This window comes from Loxodonta africana, chromosome 7 (genome assembly GCF_030014295.1).
Source record: "Loxodonta africana isolate mLoxAfr1 chromosome 7, mLoxAfr1.hap2, whole genome shotgun sequence".
Lineage (NCBI taxonomy): Eukaryota > Metazoa > Chordata > Mammalia > Proboscidea > Elephantidae > Loxodonta > Loxodonta africana.
This window is the reverse complement of record NC_087348.1, coordinates 27,712,484-27,733,293: the sequence shown is the minus strand read 5'-3', so window position 1 is coordinate 27,733,293 and position 20,810 is coordinate 27,712,484. Positions and strand designations below refer to the sequence as shown.

The window sequence follows — 20,810 nt, the reverse complement described above, 5'->3', positions numbered from 1 at the left end:
ATCATCTATTATGTGCCCAACACTCTAGAAAGTTGAGAGATAGCAGTGAACAAACAGATTAAGTCTCTACACTCACATAGCATACATTCTAGTAGGGGGAGACAGAAAATAAGCTAATAAAAGAGAAAGTAGATAGCATTTCAGATTGTAACATCTGCTATGGGGAATATTAAGCAGGGCAATGGATATTTGGAATCTGGGGGTGGGTTGTTATTTTCTATAAGGTAGTCAGAGAAGGCTTCTTTGAAAAGGGAACATGTAAACTAGACTAGAAAGAACTGAAGAAAGATGCAAGAAGACGTCTAAGGAAAGAACATTCCAGACCAAAAAAAAAAAAAAAATCAGGAAGTGAAAACACTCTGAGGAAGGAATGTGTTTGGCATCATTGTCTAAAGGAGATCAGTGTGGCTGGAGAGCAATGAACAAGGACTGATAAGTAGCAGGTCTGATAGGGCTTTGTAGATCATTTTAAACCCAAAAAAAGGTTTTTTGTTTTGTTTTGTTTTTTGGGGGGGTTTATTTAAAAAAAATTTTTTTAAGGGGGTATTAATTTATTCTAAGTGAAAAACAAAGCCATTGAAAAGTTTTGCACAGCAAAATGGCATGGTCTGAATCTTGGAATTGATTGTTCTGGCTATTGTGTGGGGAATAGACTATAGAGGGGTAATAGTAGAAGCAGGGAGATTATTAGTTAAGAGGATATTGTAACAATTCAGCAGAAACTTGATTGTGATTTGCACCAGGATGGGCATAGTGGAGGTAGATGTATGATGACGGTAGCTTCAATACTACCTGCTGATGGACTTGATGTGGGCTGTCAGAAAGAAAGAAGGGTAAGAACCGTTCCAAAGTTTTGGACTTCACCCCATGAAGGACATTGTTGACCTTTATTGAGATGATCTCATGTACAGATGCCATGATTAACGTGGCTAACGTTTACTTGGGTGCCTTTGAAATGCCAGGCACATTTAATCCTTGTATCAACATTGAGTCATACATTGTTATTATCTTTTTTTAGAAGATGAAATAACTAAGATAGAGAGAGGGTAAGGAAGTTTTTGGATGTTAGTCAGTAAGTTGTAACCCTAGTCTTACACTGAAATAAAGAGTTAGCAAAGGTAATTCTGTACAATGTGTTTAACCTCTGCACCTCTCAACTATTTTCTGTCAAATGAGGACAACTAGCTTGAAGGGTGGCTGTGAGAGTGTGAAGACTACTAGCTCTGCAATTGGCCCAAAGTAGAGGCAAAATCAATATCAACTACTTTTATTCTTATTGAAATTTTTAAGAGTAGGGTATGTTTACTGCCTGTGAAAGTTCATAACATACGACTGTGACTATTGAAATTATATTGTTCTTTCTATGAGGCTGTATGTGTGCCACCCAAAAGCAACTACTTATAAAAAAGGATGAGGACACATTTTACTCTCATTTATCTGCAAGGTTTTTAAGGACCTAGCATGAGCCTTTTATGTTTTTTCTTCTTTATCAAAGTGATTGTAAGGTATTTCACACACACATGCACACACACACCAGCACCACAAGCACCACCACTATCACCAGAATTAATGGCAAATTTTGGCTTTGAGTAGGTAGAGGCAGAATCTGTCACACGATTAGTGTTTTAGTATGAAGGTGAAAACTAATTTTCTGACATCAATATATAGATTTTCTTGCAAGGTTGTCACTCACTGATGCCCTCCCCTTCAATCCCACTTTTTTTTTTCCTTATTGCTGAGCATTCCACATCCCCAAGAAGATCTCTGCCATCCACTGGTCTCCAGCCCTTTCTCATACCTCTTTCTTATCTTTACCTCCATTTTTCAGATCTCAGAGTGAGTCCTGAGGAAATTAAGGACTGAAGAAGTTAAGCCTACTTTCCTGACAGGACATATGAAAATGTTTCATAAATTATAAAGTTCTGTATAAAGGTTAGGCATTATTATTACATGCATTGATCAAAAACTAATATTAAATGATTGCTTCTTATATTCTTATATGCTAGGCACTGTGCAAAGCACTTCACATAAATTACCTCTTTTAATTTTTTTTAAAGCACTATATATAGTAGGAAAGTTATTCTTTCTATTTTACGTATAGGAAAATTGAGACAAACAGAGAGTTAGCCTTTTACCCCAGAACATATGGTTAGTGAAGAGCAGGTCCGAAGATCTAACTCAGCTCTCTCTGGCCTCAAATCCTGCTCTTGACCTTGACCCCATGTTATCTCCCATGTAAGAACTTACCTGAGTAGTTACTATGATCCTTCTTTATTATTTGTCTATCAAGAAAGGCTTTAAGAAGACTCTCATCCTAACTTGTGGAGGCATAAAAATGTATTTAAAAAAAACACTTAGGAATTTGAACTATGCCTATCTCTCTACTTTCCCTGAGAATTTTCCATCTTCCCTCTCAGGAGAATTTAGAACAAGAATTTAGAACTACTTACATGCTTCTTTGGGGCCCTGGTGGCACAGTGGTTAAGAGCTACAACTGTTAACCACAAGTTTAGGAGTTCAAATCCACTAGCCACTCTTTGGAAACTCTATGGAGCAGTTTTACTCTGCCCTATAGGGTCACTATGAGTCAAAATAAACTCAAAGGCAATGGATATATACTTATTTGTTTCAGTCAGTTAGTAACGCATTACTACCCCTGTCCAAATAGTATTTCTAACCCACCCTAAATTCATCATTAAAAGTAAGTAGGCCTTTGAGTGGCACAAACAATTTTCATTTGAATAGTAACCTAAAGGTTGGTGGTTTGAACCCACCCAACAGCTCCACGGAAGATAGGCCTGATGACCTGCTTCTGTAAAGATTACAGCCAGGAAACCCCTATGAAGCAGCTCTACTCTGTAACACATGGGGTAACCATGAGACAGAATCAGTACGATGGCAACAGGTTTGATTTTGATTTTTTTGGATAATATGTTGAGCACTTAGTATTTGCAATCCACTTTCACACTTAAACTCAAATAACCCCATGTGTATATAATTCCTGATTCATAGATGGGAAAGCCGAGGCTCAGAATGCTTCATTTCACTTGCACAGTGTGGCATAACTACTGAGCAGTAGAACTAAAAGCCAGCTTATTCTGTTTCCATTCCGTTACGTGTTCTTTCTAACTTAAGAGTTCTCCAAAATCAGAAGTCTCTGAAAAGAGTTGGACCCCATTTCCTACTGAGCAGAGTAAAATCCTATTCATATGACATTATGATGAGAATTTTATGAGAATTTAAGCACATACAGGCCAGAATGTGATTATATATAAATAAGCAGATAGATGATAGATGACAGATAGATAGATAGATAAATGGATGAATAGATGGATGCATGGATGTATGGGTGGATGGATAGATGGATGAATGGATTGGTTGGTCGGTAGCCTGGTCTGTTGGTCGGCTAGTACGTAGGTAGGTAGATAGATTCTTTTCATTTTGAAAATGAGGAAACTGAGACTGAGAGAAGAAATAGACATTTACAAAATTGCACATTCAGACTGTGGTAGACTAAGGATAAGTATTCAGATTTCCTGAGTTTCAACCTGTTTATCGTTTCCCTACATGGAATAGCTGATATTCTCACTTGTTACAGAGTAATTCAAACAAAAGATATTGCTTTGTTTGTCTAATTGATCTATATAATTACTTCAATAACTGTAATGGGTTGAATTGTGTGCCCGCAAAATATGTGTCAACTTGGCTAAGCCATGATTTCCAGTATTGTATGATTGCTCGCCATTTTGTCACCTGACATGATTTTCCTATGTGTTGTAAATTCTATCTCTATGATGTGAATGTGTTGAGATTAGAGGCAGTTATGTTAATGAGACAGGACTCAATCTACCATATAAAGTTGTGTTTTAAGGCAATCTCTTTTGAGATATAAAAGAGAGAAACGAACAGAGAGACAGAGAGACCTCATACCACTAAGAATGTAGTGCTAGGAGAAGAGTATGTCCCTTGGACTCGAGATCCCTGCACTGAGAAGCTCCTAGTCTGGAGGAAATTCGATAATAAGGGCCTTCTGACAGAGCAGATAGAGAGAAAAGTCCTTCCCCTGGCACCAATGCCCCGAATTTGGACTTCTAGCCTCATAGACTGTGAGAGAATAAACTTCCATTTGTTAAAGCCGTCCACTTGTGGTATTTCTGTTACTGCAGCACTAGATAATAAGACAGTTACTCACATTGGTTTCCAAATGATACCAGCCTTTTTGGAAATGAAGATGTTGAAAGATCATAATCAAATATAGCCTTTGAATTTGTTCTAAAGGATTTATCATATAAAGACAAATCACAAAATGTAAAGACGAAAATCTGTCTTTCCATCTTTTTCCAAGACAAGCAAGTAAATTAAATTTGAATGTGATAAGGATCACCCCCACATTCTTCAAATATCTTTGGTAAGCTACAAACACAAACTATATATTATGGAAAAGGATGGATAATTCAGAAAGCAGAATCAAAATCTCAAAGGTATTTTGGGACAAGATGCATGGAAAAATCACTACCAGAAGTACTGGACAGGTAGCCAAGGACCTGGAAATAACATGTGTCTAAACAGGTTGTCAAATTTCTATGGAACATCACTTCTGTTCACCTCTCATGTTTCCCCTTTTAGAACGTAAGTGTGTATAGAAGTTAGCCCATACCTGTCAGAGCATTGTACATTGGGCGGGAGGTGGGGGACAGTGGGGATGAGGAAGCAGATAATGTGTCTCTAGTTCATAGGTCTTCAGATTGAACGGAACTACACCTCAGGAGTCTCATCCACACTTGGACATGATTTAGATGATAAGATACTGACCCTTAAGTCAGAACTCAATACTGTCATTGGATGAGGGTTGAGAGAGGGACCTTGTGAAAGGGGACAGTGAGTATATTTTTCCTGTGGAGTGGATGTGCATTGTTGAGGCCAAAGGACATATTGTGGCATATTGTGTTTCTACCACATTATATCCTGTTATATATGCTTTTCCAGAACATTGCCACTTCCTCCTCAAATGGTGGCATCTATGCCCTTTCTGTTTGAACATGGAAGGGAATTTATGACTCTGGGGACTAATAGGATATGACAGAAGTGATTCTACGTGACTTCCAAGGTTAGGTAAAAAAAGACATTGCGCTTCTACCTTGCTCACTCTCTTGGTACACATACTTTTAGAGCTCTGATTCACCATGTAAAAGTCTCCATGCTTGACAGACTATATGGACAGACAACACAGAAATAGAGGGAGATGCCCAAACAGTGCCAGTTATTCCAGCCATCACTTTTCAAGACTTTCAAGACCAGGTACCAGATATATGATAAAGAAACCTGTTAGATGATCTCATCCTCAATCACTTCTGATTTTAACCTCATGAGAAACCATGAACCAGAAGTACCCAGCTGAGCTGCTTACCGATTCATGACTTAGAGAAACCATCTGAGATAATAAAGTGATTGTTGTTTTCAGCCACTAAATTTTGGAGCAATTTGTTACACAGCTATAGTATCTGATAATACAGTAATTTAAACACTATAGTATTGGCTCGTAGATAGACAGACCAATTGATGGAAATAGAAATTCAAGAAACAGAACAATGGATCCATAGATATTTTATATGTAATAGTGATGGCATTGCAGGGTAGTAGGAAATGGAATGGTTGTTCAATATATGGTGCTGGAAAAATCTAGTTATCCATATTACCACCTCAAACACTACCTTCAAATTCAAGCTGTATATAGATTACAGACATAAATGTGAAAACCAAAGCTTTAAAACTTTTGAAGTAAATTATCTTTTTAACCTCCAAGCAGGGAAGGACTTTGAGAAGTAGTTTCATTGGCCTTTCCTTCTGAATCCAGCTTCCTAATCTCTGGATCACAGCTTAGATTGTCAATTCTTGATCTCAACTGGGTCCACTCCAATATCCAAAAGCCAGCTCCTCCAATCCCTCCAATGATTATGTAAGTTTTTAATTCTGTGTACTGAAACTGCACACACACATTTGTATGTGAATACATGTGGATCTGTTTCTGATCACACACAGGTTCGTATCTGCCTACTGAGATGACTATTTGACTAAACACAGCTCTATATCCATTTACACATGATGCTATAGTTTACCATACAATGGCATGTATCTGATCACATATGGCCTGTATTCAACCACACATGGTTTTTTATGTGACCTCACAAGGGTCTGTACTCAACCAGGTATGGATCTGATTCCAGCCAAACATGGATTTAGCTATAACCAACCTCCCATATATCTGTATTCCATCGTTGGGTGGTGCAAGTGGTTTGTACTTAATGAATAACCTAAAGTTTGGTGATTCGAACACACCCAGCAGCACTGTGAAAGAAAGACCTGTTACAGCCAAAAAAAAAAAAAAAAAAATCCTGTGTGGAAGTTCTACTTTGTAACAGATGGGATCATCATGAGTTGGAATCAATTCTACAGCAATGGGTTTGGTTTTTGGTTCCGGCCATGGGAAAATTTTTGATTTGGTCCAATGAGATGTAATTTGGAAGAATTAATTGGTATGTAATGTCTTATTTAAATAGTTTCCTAGTGTTTTCAGCTGTGGTTTGAATTACAGACTAAGTGAAGCCCAAAGTGGAATTAAAAATCCTTCAGAAAAAAAAAAATTATTTCAGCAAAAATTCATTTTAAGCCACCAGGAGTTGTAGCCAATGGTTCTTTGCAATTTCTCTACAGCTATGCATTGGTCCTTGGCCCTGTTTTAAGAGCTTTCCTGCTATTGCTAGGCAGCTTGGTCTCCAACCACATTAGTGACTTTGGTTGGCTTAGTGGAATATGTTGTTATTGCGGGCATAATTGTATGTCATTCATTTTAAATATTCAAGTGACCACTTCTGGGGGTTATGCCAAAGGCATTCTGTTGTTTTTTGAGCCAATGCCTGGGTTTTTGTTGTCATCTACATGACCCACTTTAATCTTCCCTCAGAATACCCATAATGCCTTCCATAACAGCATTCTCTATCACTTCATTTCTTGACTGTCCATTTCTCAAGAGATTGTTTGTCTGACCAAATGGTGAGAGCATTAACCACAACCCATGAGTGTGTAAAGAGCCAGACACAGCTCTGACTGTGAGAACCAAGTGCTTCCTGCATGCTGAATATACTGCTCATACATCTGGGCACTGGGTAGAATGAACTTTGCCTTTTTTGACAAAGTTTGTACCATTCAGAGGGAGAATTTCAGCAGATTTCCATATTGAATCACACCCTTCTATATGAGAACTTTCTTTTGAAAACAAAGTATCTTGTTTTTCTTTAGCAGGAAGTGAATATTGCATTCATATCTCTCAACAAGAGAAGTGGAAATCTTGCCAGAGTTTCCATTTTGTTTTGAAAATTATACTTATGAATATGATAGACTTCCTCTGAGCCACATTCCTTACCATGTATCTGTATGTACTGTCTTGTTTTTTTAAGTTTTGTTATGCTGATCAATCTCTTAGCAAATAAGCCTCTGACATCACCCATGACATAAAGGGCACTCACGATTTCATTTACTCACCTCTCTATGACAGCCCAGTGATCTTCTACTAGTTGTGTTTCAAATAGCGTGCATCTCGAAGCTCTATCAGGGAACTTTTGAATTCCACCTCCTAGTGTTGTTCATCACCAGGTGACAGTATTAGGCTTCTGCCAATGTGTCCGTCTGCATATGTTCATAAAATAGACATTTCCAAAGTTATCTGAGCACTGGGATTATGGCTTTCTAATGCAAAAGCTGTACTAAGAAAAAAAGAAGACAAAAAACAGAATTGATACATCTTAATTGTGGTATTAGCAAAGGATAATTAACATGCCATGGACTGCCAGAACAATGTAGTGAATTAACTTGGAGTGTGCTCATGTCTAAATTTTATCTTACAAAATTGTGAGTATGCTAAGTATATCCTTGGGAAAAAGTAAACATATATTTCACTTCTTTCTTTTTTTTCCACATATAACTATGCCTAACATTTTTCTGATTCTAAAAGTTCATTTCAAAGAAGAACAATATGGAAATTGTATTTAAATTTTGAAACAGTAAGGACAGATTATAATGTAAAAATTAAATCAATTGACACTGGCTCGAAAAACACACTCATACACATAAATTAATCTAAATTCGTATATACATTTAAGATCAAGGTGTTTCAGTTAGGTTGCTTTTGGTTGCAAATGACAGAAAACTCAACTAAAAACTTTTGAATATGAAGTATTTATTAATTGGACATCACAACTATAAACTTCAAGGTTATGGCAAGCTTCAGGGTTAGCTGATAAAATGTATCAATTTTGTGTAAAGGAGCCATGCATGCAAGTAAAATTTTAGCTGGCTCAAAGTTAAGGTACCAGTTTGAAGTCCTAGTCAAGTTGAGTCTTGGTCCAACTGAGAATAAAGGGATTAAATTAAGACACATCCTCTTGGATTGGGAGTTAAATCTTTATGTTGCGACTATTGATGAAAGCAATTGTTGATTGTGTTTCATAAATAGATCAGTATGGTTCCAGCTGACCTAGATTAACATTTGTTCCTATCCAGAGCTGCAGAATTGTGCCTATCTGCCTTTTAAGAATTGAAAGGTAAAAATCAGTCACTTAGCTAATTCCAATGTTCTCTGCCGCTGAGCCGTAGGGTTTATTGGGTATACACGCTCTAACAGTCAGAGTAAGGCCTTCCTCTAGGCAAGGGAATCTGGGGCTTGTTCTCCATTTTGAAATAAACATTATCTGCATTACCTAAAGATTTACTAATATAAAACTCATAATTTATTATTCAACTTATTTTAGAATTTTCTCTTCACATTACAGACTTTTCTCATTACTTGCTTGTCTGCTACTTTTTCTTGGCAAGACCCAAGTCTTTTTCCTTTAGGGATTGTCTAGGGAGGAAAACTGTCCAGGAGAGGTAATTTCATTTGAATTTGTTCCAAATATTCTAACAAACTAATTTATAATGAATTTGCATTTTCTTTCATTTAAAACAGTGATGATGTAAAAAGCCACATACTACGTCTGCATTTATAAATGGAAGAATTATTTCCTGACAGAATGACCCAAGAGATTTCTGAAAACTCCAATTCCTATCCAGGCTGGAGGCTCTCTCTAATTGGCATCTAGATCTGTAGATGTTTTCTTGTTACATTTTCTGTTAATACATATCTCTCATTGCTGGTAGGAATTTCTGGAAGTGCATGATTTTCTGAAGTGAAGTTGGAGGGATGTAGGGGCATTCTTCTAATGAGGAAAGAAATGGTCTTGGGATATGCTTTTTGAATGACTGAATTGCTGAAAAGTTCTGCTCCTATCTGTGAGAAAACTCTGTCTTTGACTTTTCTGGGAAGATAAATCCCAGCATTTGCCTTGTTAGGTACAGAATTAATGACTAGGGACGTGAGTATTACCCTAAATCCTCAGTCAAAGCAAAATGATTTTTGGTTGCTTCATCTTAGTTGATTAAAAGGAGAAAAATTCAAATGACTAATATCAGTAATTTTTCCTTTTTTCTTTGTGTCACTAAATAACAGGCTTGGCCAGGTTATTTTCCATTAATTTGCCCAGTTTTTACAGACTCATGCAAACATAGCATCTTCGTTGTTCTTTGAACACATTTTTCCAACAGGTAAGAACATTCATCTATATACTATCTTTGTACTGTAAAAACTTACCAAAACCAAAATCAAGCCAAACCCTTTGTAGTCGAGTCAATCTTGATTCATAGCGACCCTATAGGACAGAGTAGAACTGCCCCCATAGAGTTTCCAAAAAGTGCCTGGTGGATTTGAACTACTGACGTTTTGGTTAGCAGCCGTAGCACGTAACTACTAACCACCAGGGTTTCCGATAAAAACTGACAATATTTTTAAATGTCTTCATGTTCCAGGCATCCACTTTGGATATATATACACCTCCACATTTATCAAAAAAAAAAAAAAAATATATATATATATATATATATATATATATATATACATTTGATGAACAGTTTGTATGGAAGTATGAAAAGTTCCACTTGGAACTATTTCTAGATCCACTGAACACACATTGCCATGTGTTCTGTGTTTGCAGATAAATACATGAGGTATCTGCAATTATTCTCAATGAAAGAAGCCCTGATTTTCAGGACCAAGGACAAGACCTAAGAGGTGAGTTTTTGAAATCTCTAACAGAAAACACTCATTATAAATTTACATGATATATTGAAATATAGCTAATGTCTTAAATATATTTCATTAGGTTAATTCCAAATTTGTAAAATTAAGCAAGAGAAACACAAAAATTAATCAGAATATACATAGTCTACTTGACTTTAGTATTTTAACCTGATAGACATTTACTGTCCATTTGCCAAATAACAAAAGAAACATGTTGTGCATTAAAAATAAGTCTATAGATTTGTAATTTTGGTTCATAGGTAATGTGATATATTAATAAAGATTTATAATTAATTTAGATGTATTTGAACTAAATCAAATAACCAAACCCGTTGCCATCCAACTGAGTTGATTCTAACTCATAGCAACCCTGTAGCACGGGGTAAAACTACAGGGTTTCCAGGGAGTGGCTGGTGGATTCAAACTGCTGACCTTTGGTTAACAGCCAAGCTCTTAACCACTGAGCCACCAAGGCTTTATATTTGAACTAACCCAGTAAAACCCAGCACCGTCGAGTCGATTCCGACTCATACCGACCCTATAGGACAGAGTAGAACTGCCCCATAGAATTTCCAAGGAGCGCCTGGTGGATTCGAACTGCCGACCCTTTGGTTTGCAGCCGTAGCTAGAGAATTTAAAACTGTGTATTATATCAAGTGTGTCAGGGTATAAAGAACAAATGCCTGTTGTGTTTGCAAGCTTGATATGTGCTTTTATGTGTGAATATTTTAAAATTATGACAACAACCTTAGGATATATACGAAAAGAAACAGGGGATCAGGAAATACCTTGTCTACTGTAACTTAGGGAGCCTTATAAAACTGTAGTTGTAATGTACTATAGAGGTTATTAGGAAACCCTAGTGGCATAGTGGTTAAGTGCTACGGCTGCTAACCAAAGGGCGGGCAGTTCGAATCCACCAGGTGATCCTTGGAAACTCTATGGGGGCAGTTCTACTCTGTTCTATAGGGTCGCTGTAAGTCGGAATTGATTCGACGGCACTGGGTTTTTTGGTGTTTTTTATAGAGGTTGTTTTTGTTACTATGACATTTTAATTTCTATTTTTAAAAAGGCAGGTTCTTTTAAAAATGTGTTAAAGGATTTTTTTTTCTAGAAAGATGTTAACTTAGGCTTTTAAGTTGAAAGCGTACTAATATTTTAGTTTTTATAGTATCAAAAAGTTGAGGACTGAAACTATAGTGGATACTTTACATACTCATTTTCTTTACATGTAATTTAGCTGGCCAATAGAATATTTATTTCAGTGAAATCCAGCGTTAATTATTAATAAGATTAAGAACATTAGACTTTGCAGAAGATAAGTAGTTAAAAATAATTAGATATAAACTATCTTTACCATTATATTCTTCAGCAGATGTGCCTTTATTAATCTACAGCTTCTAAAATGATAGAACTCCTGAGCCACCCGGACATAAAGAACTCTCATTACAGCTGGTTTCTAAAAGAAAGCTCAAAATTCTTCCGCACATGTTCCCGTCCCCGCCAAACCAAATCAATACAAATGAAATCAGCTTGTCTACATCTGAGGTTTAGTCCTTCAGCAACTTTCTCCAACAACGAATAATCCTAAAGTTTGTGTTTATATCTATATATGTACTGTTCACTCTTATTTGAATTTGTCCTTAACCATAGAGCTAGGGACTTTGAGGAGTCAATGTTCTTGTTCTTTTTGTTGTTGTTTTTCCTTCTGAATTGTCTTTTCTTTTTCCCCTTTTCCTTCCCTTTCTTTCTTTTTTCTTCCCTTTCCTTCTCCTCTCCTCCCATCTTTCTTTTATCTTTTCATCTTCTCTCCCTTTTCACCTTTCTTTGCTTTCATTTTCTTTTCTTTTTTGTTCTTTATTTGCTAGGAGGGTCTCTGTTAATTGCAATGGCTTCCCAAGAAGCCTCCTGAGTAAGTTCAGAAAGCCTCAGAGGTTGACCTTCCAGCACTCTTTCACTAGAAGAAATCTTCCTGAAGAAGACTTGTTAAGAACACAATCCACACTTAACACATTAATATTACTCATGTTTATAATTTACTGGGTATAATATTTCTTAAATATAATTTCTCTGCTTCCTGATTTGATTCTTCTTTTCTTTCATTTTCTACTCTTTAGGTCTCCATTTGATGCATGGGTACAATGTTTTCCTTTTTCCTGCTTAACTTTCATCAATATACATAGCATGACAGATAGATATTACTACAGATATGTGGCAAAATAGATAATTCTTACAATGTACAGCTTTATCTATGTCCAAAACTGGGTGTTCATGAGTTATAGGTATATAATTTTCTTTTTATAAATAATGTACATGTTACCAAATAGACAAAGATCCAGATGATTTGTTTTGATCCGATGTCTATAGTGAAACATTCAAGAACAATAATAAAAGTTATGGTTTGTTGATTCTTTATCAGGTTCCAGGCAGTGATCTAGGTGCTTTACATTCAAAAAAAAAAAAAATACACACAACCTTAAGAGATAGATATTATTAGTATCCCCATTTTACAAATTCTGAAACTGAGCCACAAAGAGGTTTATTAAGTTGCCCAAGGTCACATGGATAGTAAGCGGTGAAGGTGGAATCCAAACACTTTTTTTCCAGAGTTCACATTATTCTTCACTGCCATGTTCTCTCTAAGGATATCCTGGGCCTTAAATAGGCACACACTGAGTGAGATGCCTTACCCATTATCTGGTCACTGTAAAGGTCAAATCTCAACACTGGCTAGCATTTTCAAAGTAACATTGATGAGCTTGGAGATTGTTTAATTATAAATATATAAATAGAAGTATCCAGCAGAATAAAATTAAGTGAGTTTTCACTGAAAGTATCATAGACAGTTGAACTAGGAAGGATTCCAAGATTATCTAATTTAATCCTTTTATTTTCCAATGAATAAATTGAGACAGATTGGTGACTGAATTTAAAAAATGACTACAATTCATACTTTCTCTTGCTGAGTTTGGACTTTTCCTTTGAATATGCTCCTTTTTGAAATCTGGGCATTGAAGTTCTAATATTGACCACTCTCAGTGCCTAAGAAGCATTATATATAAAACGCTGTTCCACTGTCTTCTACGTATCTCTACAGTGTCTATTTTCTCCCCCCATCACTACCCAGCTCACCCCCAATTGGTCTGAAAATACTGGCTGCTAAAGTACCAGGTGGTAACTTCAGTTCAAAAATATTTGCTGAAAATATAGATCATATTGCAAGGGTACTCACCACAAATACTACCAACTTAAAGTAACAACTCTATCCCAAAAGAGCATAGAAGTGTGTTAAGAGTGGTGAGATAGGCAAAGAGGAAATAGAAAGCATTATGGACCCTTAAGAAGAGACCGACAATCTATGTCCAAATAATTGCTACAGGGAATTTTGTGCTAAATAATTGATACATTTCAAATTCCAGCCTCTTCAAGTTTAAGGATTCATGAAGACTGGACAACCTTTGAGGCAGGAGGGACTGAGCTTCTAATAGTGGAACATCATAATGTTTAATGAGATATTCTTGAAGAGGGGTTATTTTTGGTGCTATATAGATCATATTGTAAAGGTACTCACCACAAATAGTACCAACTCTAAGTACTGATTCTATGTAAATTTATTTATTTAGAGTTTATCTTCACCACCAGAGAATCAGTTTCTTGAGAGCAGAAATAATTGTCTTCGTTGTCATTGCTGACTTCAGTGCCAAGCACTGTCATATTCTAAAAAACGATTAACTGTTGGGTCTCTGACTGCTCTTCTCTATAGAAGATCCACTAACCTTTAGAGATAGAACCTCTTATTTGTAGGTCCAATCCAGTCATCTGAGAAGTAGAATTGTTGAGGGAATTGGGATGTTTGGAAGAGAAACCCAGTAGACATTTCTAAATGTTTATTACCTATAAGCCACTGTAGAAGATTAATAGTGAAGAAGTCCTCCATGGCCTAATGGACATACTAATAATTGTGTTCATGATTTCATTACAGGTCTTGTTCTCCTGAGCTCTCATCTCTGAAACAGGTCTTGTAGAAGAGTAAATGGGACACAGTAACAATGTAACAGAATTTGTCCTCCTGGGACTCACTCAGGATCCTGAGGGCCAAAAAGGGTTGTTTGTCATGTTTTTGCTCATCTACATTGCAATGATGGTGGGCAACTTGCTCATTGTCATGACTGTTATTGTCAGCCCCTCTCTGGACTCCCCCATGTACTTGTTCCTTGCCTATCTGTCACTCATGGATGTTGTTTTTTCCACTGCTTTTTCCCCTATAATAATTGTAGACTGACTCTATGATAAAAAGACTATTTCCTTCCCAGCTTGCATGGGCCAGCTCTTTATAGAACACTTATTTGGTGGTGCTGAGGTCTTCTGGTGGCAATGGCCTATGACCGCTATGTGGCCATCTGTAAGCCACTGCATTACTTGACCATCATGAATCGATAGGTTTGCATTCTGTTGCTAGTGGCGGCCTGCGTTGGAGGATTTTTGCACTCTGTGGTTCAACTTCTCTTTGTGTACAACCTCCCCTTCTGTGGCCCCAACATTATTGATTACTCCAGCTGTGACATGTACCCGTTGCTGGAACTTGCTTGCTCTGACACCTATTTTATAGGGCTCACTGTTGTTGCCAATGGTGGAACTGTCTGTACGGTAATTTTATCCTTCTACTAATCTCCTATGGGGTCATGCTAAGCTCCCTGAAGATTCACAGTCAGAAAGGGAGGCGCAAAGCCCTGTCTACCTGCAGCTCTCACATCACAGTAGTTGTCCTCTTTTTTTGTTCCCTCTATTGCCTTGTATGTTAGACCTGTTTCCAACTTTCCCGTTGACAGATCTATGACTGCAGTCTTTACAGTTATCACTCCCATGTTGAATCCTCTGATATACAGCTTCAGAAATTCTGAGATGAAAAATGCTATGAAAAAAATTTGGAATAGAAAATTAACCACAGGTATACCAAGAATATGCTTCCACACTGAAAATATTATTGCTAATGCTAAAGCAAGAAATAGAAAATAAATTATCACAATGACTGATTTAGTCAATTCTATGGATTCTGTAGGTATATTTCTCTTTATTGATACAAAGTCATCCAAAATGTAGAATAAATTATTCTTCTAGTTTAGAATTAACCTAATAGAGTCATTCTGGAGGCTGGATGAACGGCATAGGTATTTTTTCTGTTATAAACAAAAATAAAACTAAGCTCACCTTGTAAATTTATTGAAACAGGACTTAGAAGAAATTCTTTTTTTTTTTTCTTTCTCTTTTAAAAAGAGTAAAACAACTTACTTTAGAAACTTTTCTATCACTGAATTTAATGAGAAAACATTTTGGCTAATACTTAGAACAAATTTCTGAGGCCAAGAGAGTGATTTAAAATTTTACTGTTCATTATCCTCTTAGCACAACAGCTTTTTTTAGCTTTACTTTGCATTTTGTGTTTAAAATTACTTCTGTTCTTCTGGCCAATGTCCATGTATTTTTAATTCTGCATATTAAAGTGGGACATGATATTGTGTTTTGTTTGAGACACCATAAGTGAGTAATTTTGATAGATGGGATGTGGTTGATGAAGAAAACTCATTCTAGTTCTTGATTAGAGGACAGATACTATTTCACTTTGGATCTGAAAATCATAATCTAATTTATAAACATATTTTATACATTCCTCATTAGTTATTATGTGCATTTTTTTTTTTTTTTGCAGTTCTTAAAAGAGTACATAGAGCTTCTGACTTTATCTCCATAAAATTGAAGACATGGAAAGAAATGTGTTATGTCGCATAAACAGCATGTTCCCTAAAAGTTGTATTGAAATTAAGTGCTTTTTACTTAAAGATTTAGTAATGATTTGTTTTGGAAAAAACAAAATTTTGTTTTTTCAACTTTACGAAAAAAATAAGTTTTTCTCAGTCTACAGCTCATCCAGGGACATCCCAGAGCCAGAAAGCAGGCAGAACTTTCTCAGTGTAACATGGATCTTTATCTATGCTTGACAAGAGTTTACTTTTCTAACTAAAAGAAAGATTTTAGAATTTTTCTTATTTTTAAATTTTAGTGTGTAATTTTTCATGTGTATCCAACAACATACGCAATTGTTTATAAATCTTGTAGCCTCTTACCTAGAATATTATCAATATCATTGAAACTGCCTGATTTCACTTCTCTGATGCCATTTCTCCACCCCTTCTCAGAAGTAATTCCATTCCTAGTTTTTTAATCATAGTTAAAAATAGTTTAACTTTGAATGTATATAGCCTTAATGTATATTTAGATTTCTTATTCCTTACTTTTATTAAAATTACATTATGTATTTCATAGTTTTCTGAATCTTAACTTTTATCACTCAATGTTTACCATTTAACGTTTGATTCTATATCTGCATGTCGCTCTTGTCCAATTATTTTTCCTGCTGCATATTATTTCATTGTTTGAATATACCATTGGTTATGTATCCATCCTTGGTCAGTGCTCGTACGGATTGTTTCCAGTTTTTGTTATCATAAGCAGTGTCATTGTGGACATTCTAAAAGAAATTATTTTGTGTTAAATAGGGTATTTACATGTTTACTTTTACAGATGGTTGCAATTTTTTCCTGAAGTGATATCATCAGTTATACTCCTGCCACCAGAGCCGAACAGTTCCATTACTCTGTATACTTACCAACACCAGATATTGTAGATGCTTGATATTTTGGTCATTCAATGGGTATAAAACTGTGATTTCACTGTGGTTTTAATTTGCATTTCTTATTTCTATTGAAGTTGAGCATGTTTTCATATGTTTATTAGATGTCACTGTGTTCCCCTCTTCTATGACATGTATAGCATATTCTTGCCTTTTGCCAGTTTTTCAACTGGGTTGTCTTTCTGTTATTAAATTGTTTATGTATCCTGTGTACTAATTCTTAAATTTCATTTAAAAGTAATACAAAAGTCTTTTCCCTGCTTGTGGTTTTTTTCTTTTTACACTTTTATAATTTCATTTGAAATACTTCTTAATGTAGTTAAATTTCTCAGTCTTTATGTCTTACTTAAGATGTCCTCTAATATAAAACCAAAACTTCTTGGGGTTGAGTAGATTCAGACTCATAGCGACCCTATAGGACAAAGTAGAACTGCCCCCATATGGTTTCCAAGGAGTAACTGGTAGATTTGAACTGCCAACCTTTTGGTTAGCTGCCAAACTCTTAACTATTGCACCACGGGGGCTCCATCCTGTAATACAAGGACAGAAAAACATTCTGTATTGTCTTCTAAAGATTTCAAAATTTTGAATTTTTAATATCTGATTTAAATCTACTGAATATTTTATTTTTATAGCTAAACATGGCATCAGCACAGTAATCTATTCTTTCTGCCTTTTTCATCAGCATAGGATCCCCAAATAAAAATGGGACTAATTCCATTTAAATGTAATGGAAGAATGGCTGTGTTCATTGGCAGACACGTTTCTTTCTTAGCAACTCGGGCTTCCAAACATAGCCAGTTCAAAATTTTGAGTACACAAAGCAAAAATACTTTAAGTGGTTTATTATGACTATTAGACATAATAGTGACAAGGGCCACTCTGACCTTTATTCTGGCTACAGGAGAAATGGTCTTGGCTTAAGTATATACCACATTCTATAGGATAGCATACCAGTGCTATTTTTGTTGTCTTTTGTTTTCCAGGCAGCACCATCACAGAGTATTCAGAACCAAATCCATAATTTTATCATGTCTGACAGGTAATGGGAGCATTAGTAAGACCAATAAAGTTCATGCATATCAGTAGATTGCTTTTGCTATGAAATGTATTTCTTGGTCATAGATAATCTTTGGTGAGACTTCGTGGCAATGAATAAAAAGTTTCTTGCAAATCTACATACAGCAGAGCTAAAAAGAGAATATTGTCTGTTGCTGTGAAGACAAATCACTGCCTCTTTCATGATTGACTGGGTCTAATATAATAATAATAACAACCACTTGTCTGTCAGCTTGTTGTACTGTCATGGCTCACGTGTTGCTGTGATGGTGAAAAATATGCCATCAGTATTTCAAATACCAGCAAGGTCACCCATGGCTGTCAAGTTTCAGCAGAGCTTCCAGACTAAGACAGACTAGGAGGAAGAACCTGGCAATCTACTTCCAAAAAATTAAAAATCGACCACAGAAAACCTTACGAATAACAATGGAACATTGTCTGATATAGTGCAGGATGATGAGATCCTCAGGTTGGAAAGCGCTCAACATACAACTGGGGAAGAGCTGTCTCCTCAAAGTACAGCCGACTTTAATGACGTAGATGGAGTCAAGTTTTCAGGACCTTCATCTGCTGATGTGGCACAACTCAAAATGAGAAGGAACAGCTGCAAGCATCCCTTAGTAATGAGAACATGGAATGTACAAAGTATGAATCAAGGAAAACTGGAAATTCTCAAAAATGAAATGGAACATTTGAAGATTGATATCCTAGGCACTGGTGAGCTGAAATGGACTGGTATTGGCCATTTTGAATCAGACAATCATATGGTCTACTATGCCCGGAATGACAAGTTGAAGAGAAATGGCATCACATTCATTGTCAAAAAGAACATTTCAAGATCTATCTATCCTGAAGTACAATGTGGTCAGTGATAGGGTAATAGTGATACACCTAAAAGGAAGACCAGCTAATACGACTATTATTCACATTTACACACAAACCACTAATGCCAAAGATGAAGAAATTGAAGATTCAGACTTCTGCAGTCTGAAAAGGATCAAACATGCAATCAAGATGCATTGGTGATTGGGATGCAGAAGTTGGAAACAAGGAAGAACAAACAGTAATTGGAAAATGTGGCCTTGGTCATAGAAATGATGTTAGAGACTGCAAGATAGAATTCTGTAAAACCAATGGCTTATTCATTGGAAACACCTTTTTTTAAACAACATAAACGGTGACTATACAGGTGGACCTTACCAGATGGAATACACAGGAATCAAATGGACTACATCTGTGGAATGAGACAATGAAGAAGCTCAATATCATCAGTGAGAACAAGGACAGGGGCTGACTGAGGAACAGACCATCCATCAGTCATGTGTAAATTCAAATTGAAGCAGCAGAAAATTGAAACAAGCCCATGAGAGCCAAAGTACAACCTTGAGTATATCCCACCTGAATTTAGAGGCTATTTCTCAAGACTGGATTTGATGCACTGAACACTAACGACCAAAGACTAGATGAGTTGTGGAATGACATCAAGGACATCATACATGAAGAAAGCAAAAGGTCACTAAAAAGATGGTAAAGGAAGAAAACACCAAAATGTATGTCAGAAGAGGCCCTGAAATTTCCTCTTGAAGTCAGAATAGCTAATGTATATGGGACAAATTATGAAGGAAAAGAGCTGAACAGAAGAGTTCAAAGGATGGATTGAGAAGACAAAGTATTATGATGAAATGTGTAAAAACCTGCAAATAGAAAAACAAAAGGGAAGAACATACATAGCATTTCTCAAGCTAAGAGTACTGAAAAAAAAAAATTAAGCCTTGATTTGCAATATTGAAGAAATCTATGGGAAAAATATTAAACAATGCTGGAAGCATCTAAAGAAGATGGATGGACAGGAGAAAGATGTGGCAATCTGCTTCGGTAAAGATTTTATCCTTGGAAAACCTATAGGGCAGTTCTACTCTCTCCTATAGGGCCACTATGATTTAGAACTGCCTCCATGGCAATAGGTTTTTTTTTATTTTTTTATTACTCCCTACTAAAGAAGGAGTCCTGGTGCTGCAACATTTAAGCACTAGGTTGCTAATCGATAGTTTGGTGGTTGAAACCTATCCACTGGCTCTGTAGGGGAAAGACCTGTCTCAATCCACTTCTGCAAAGATTACAGCCTAGCTTAGGTGTAATGAGTTTGTGACAATTGTGGAGGAAAAACTCACAAAAAGAGGAGGAGAATGATTGCACAACTCAAAGAATATAACAAAGGTAACTGAATTGTACACGTAGAAATTGTTGAATCAGTGTATATTCTGCTGTGTATATTATCAACAACAACAACAAAATAAAATAAACTACTGAAAAAAGAAGATGGAAGGAAAACAGTCATTGTACTAAAAGAATTGGTGAAGTTCAACCATTTCAGCAGATAGCATATAATCAAGAACTGATGGTACTGAAGGAAGAAATCTAAGCTGTGCTGAAGGCATTGGTGAAAAACAAGCCTCCAGGAATTGATGGAATACCAGTTGAGATGTATCAACAAATGGATGCAACCCTGGAAATTCTTCACAACTTCAATCTTTTCTCCATTTGTCACGATGTTGCTTATTGGTCCATGTGTGAGGATTTTTGTTTTCTTTATGTTGAGGTGTAATCCATACAGAAACACTGGTGATGTAGTGGTTAAGTGCTATGGCTGCTAACCAAGAGTTCAGCAGTTTGAATCCAGCAGGTGCTCCTTGGAAACTCTATCGGGCAATTCTACCCTGTCCTATAGGGTCTCTATGAGTCGGAATCGACTTTAAGGCAGTGGGTTTGTTTGTTTATGTGGGTAATCCATACTGAAGGCTATGGCCTTTGATCTTCATCAGTAAGTCCTTCAAGTCCTCTTCACTTTCAGCAAGCAAGATTGTGTCATCTGCATAATGTAGGTTGGTTTCTGGT

At 36.3% G+C, this 20,810-nt stretch overlaps 1 pseudogene; it reads left to right on the top strand.

Annotated features, from left to right (window-relative positions):
- Positions 1 to 14,012: 14,012 nt before the first annotated feature.
- Positions 14,013 to 15,184, top strand: LOC135232084 (olfactory receptor 4A16-like; annotated as a pseudogene).
- The last annotated feature ends 5,626 nt before the right edge of the window (positions 15,185 to 20,810 follow it).